Below are 2,744 nucleotides of genomic sequence, written 5' to 3'. Positions count from 1 at the left end.
GTCACTAGGAGCCGGGCCAGAGGCGGGCGGCAGACGAAACCGACATGAGCGCTTAAGGGTATTGCACCCCCGGCGCCCAGACCCTGGAAATTGAGTCTGCCCCCAAAGCCCACCCGCGTCCTCCTTGGCGCTCCCGGAGTACATGGTCGTAGATGGGCCATCGGTCGCTAATGCCAAACTGCGTCCCAGGGGTGCGTCCCCTCTGACCAACGGCAGACCCATCCCTCTCGCCAATCCGCGGATCCCCGCCAGGTCCCGAACAGGGCTCGTCCTTTAGCGTTTCAAATGCGCCCTCCCCGCCATACGAGGGGTTGAGGACCGTAGCCTTCCCTTACGAGAGGCACCAGGGGTGCGCCTGCTCGAGGGCCCGGCCGTGGGCGTAACGCTTGGGCCGCCCGGGGGAGTCGGTAGACCATGGGAGACCAACACTCGCACCCGAACGTTGCCCGTGCTTTGTGGAAGAGAGCTTCTTTTGCGAGGTTGTCGCTGCGGATGGCGCCCGGACAAACCCTATCCCTAATACTTCTGGGGAATTGGCGTCTAAGCCACCCTGCTCGGTATCCCTGCACCCACGAAGGGGGCCGTGGAAGGCTTGGGGTCTCGCCGGCGAAACCGACCGGATGCCCGGGGTACTGAACCCCCGGGGTCCCACCCTGGAAATTGAGCCGTCCGACCCCGCCACGTCTTCCTAGTGCTCTCCTTGGCTCCCCCGCCTGTGGGCGTCGTTAGGGGCTGCGGTCATCAGCGCCGGCTAAGCTTCGGCAACACGGCCGACCCACCCCTTCGGCGCCTGGGGGAGCCTGGTCCCAGTCCGGGCCGTTCCGTAGGGGCGGCTATCCCTTACATGAGGGACTCGGTGCGTCCGCTCGGGCTGCGGGGCTCCGGCTCCGACAGCCGGGGAGCTGGTTTTGACCGCGGGCCTCGACGGGAGCCGGCAGGGACCGGACTTAGGCGTCAAGCCGAAAATAACCCCGGCACCCTCGCGTGCTTCCAAAGCGAGGGGACCTTTGGCCGAGCGGGGGCACCGGAAGCCGAACCGACCCCAACCCCTCTTCCTACCCCAGGGCTGGGCTGACCAATCCCCTGATCGGGTCTAAAATGGAAGAAGGGGATTCGAGGGAAGGGGCTGGCGGAAGGCAGTTGCCCGACGGAGTAGGCGAAGGCCAGGCCGTTTCCGAGTCCCGAGCAGAGGAGGGCGAACTCGGCTCTTCATCGACCGACGGCGAGGCGAGGGCGGTGGCTGCCGCGGGGAAGACTCCATTGCTCGTCAGCGCGCTAGGAGCGGGGCCGACTGGCTGCTCGGGGTATGGCATCCCCGGGGGCCCACCCTGGAAATCTTCGCTCCTCAGCCGCTGCAGGTTATAAGGTCCCGCCGCGCGTAAGCGCTCAACTCTCCGACCCACGGATGTCGAGCCCATGGTGAGCCGGCCGTTTCGTACGGGGAAAAGGGGTCCTCTGGCCCCACATCGATCGAGGGGGGTTTAGATCCGCGGAGGCACGCACCGCGAGGCGAATCGCTGCTTTTCCCCAAGAGGTTAACCTTCAAACCACCGAGTAGGTTCGGGGCAGGGCCGACAGTCTGCACTGGGGTATTGCATCCCTGGTGGGGCGACCCTGGAAATCTCTGCCCCTTTCCACTCTTTCGGTTGGGCCTCTCGTCGGGGCGAGCGTAAGTCGGCAAGCAGACGTGGGAAGAGGCTTCTTACCGGTGACACTCCCTTCGTGAGAGAGGCAGGTACTCGCCCCGGACCCCGGTCCAAATCTGCGCGGGCCGGACGGCGTCGGCCCTAGCCGAAGGCCGCTCCCGCGAAGCCAGGGAGCCGAAAATAACCCCGACACCCTCCGCGACCTCGCGTGCTTCCAAAGCGAGGGGAACCTTTGGCCGAGCGGGGGCACCCGAAGCCGAACCGACCCCAACCCCTCTTCCTACCCCAGGGCTGGGCTGACCAATCCCCTGATCGGGTCTAAAATGGAAGAAGGGGATTCGAGGGAAGGGGCTGGCGGAAGGCAGTTGCCCGACGGAGTAGGCGAAGGCCAGGCCGTTTCCAAATCCCGAGCAGAGGAGGGCGAACGACGTTCTTCATCGACTGACGGCGAGGCTAGGGCGAAGGCGGTGGCTGCCGCGGGGAAGACTCCATTGCTTGCCAGCGTGCTAGGAGCGGGGCCGACAGGCTGCTCGGGGTATGGCATCCCCGGGGGCCCACCCTGGAAATCTTCGCTCCTCAGCCGCTGCAGGTTATAAGGTCCCGCCGCGCGTAAGCGCTCAACTCCCCGACCCACGGACGTCGAGCCCATGGTGAGCTGACAGTTTCGTACGGGGAAAAGGGGTCCTCTGGCCCCACATCGATCGAGGGGGTTTAGATCCGCGGAGGCACGCACCGCGAGGCGAATCGCTGCTTTTCCCCAAGAGGTTAACCTTCAAACCACCGAGTAGGTTCGGGGCAGGGCCGACTGCCTGCACTGGGGTATTGCATCCCTGGTGGGGCGACCCTGGAAATCTCTGCCCCTTTCCACTCTTTCGGTTGGGCCTCTCGTCGGGGCGAGCGTAAGTCGGCAAGCAGACGTGGGAAGAGGCTTCTTACCGGTGACACTCCCTTCGTGAGAGAGGCAGGTACTCGCCCCGCACCCCGGTCCAAATCTGCTCGGTCCGGCCGTCGTCGGCCCTAGCCGAAGGCCGCTCCCGCGAAGCCAGGCGATCCGAGCCGAGGATCCGCGCGAGCCTTCTCCAAGCCCTCTGCCGGGCG

The sequence above is a fragment of the Engystomops pustulosus genome, unplaced genomic scaffold (genome assembly GCF_040894005.1).
Source record: "Engystomops pustulosus unplaced genomic scaffold, aEngPut4.maternal MAT_SCAFFOLD_281, whole genome shotgun sequence".
NCBI lineage: Eukaryota > Metazoa > Chordata > Amphibia > Anura > Leptodactylidae > Engystomops > Engystomops pustulosus.
This window is presented reverse-complemented; position numbering follows the sequence as displayed.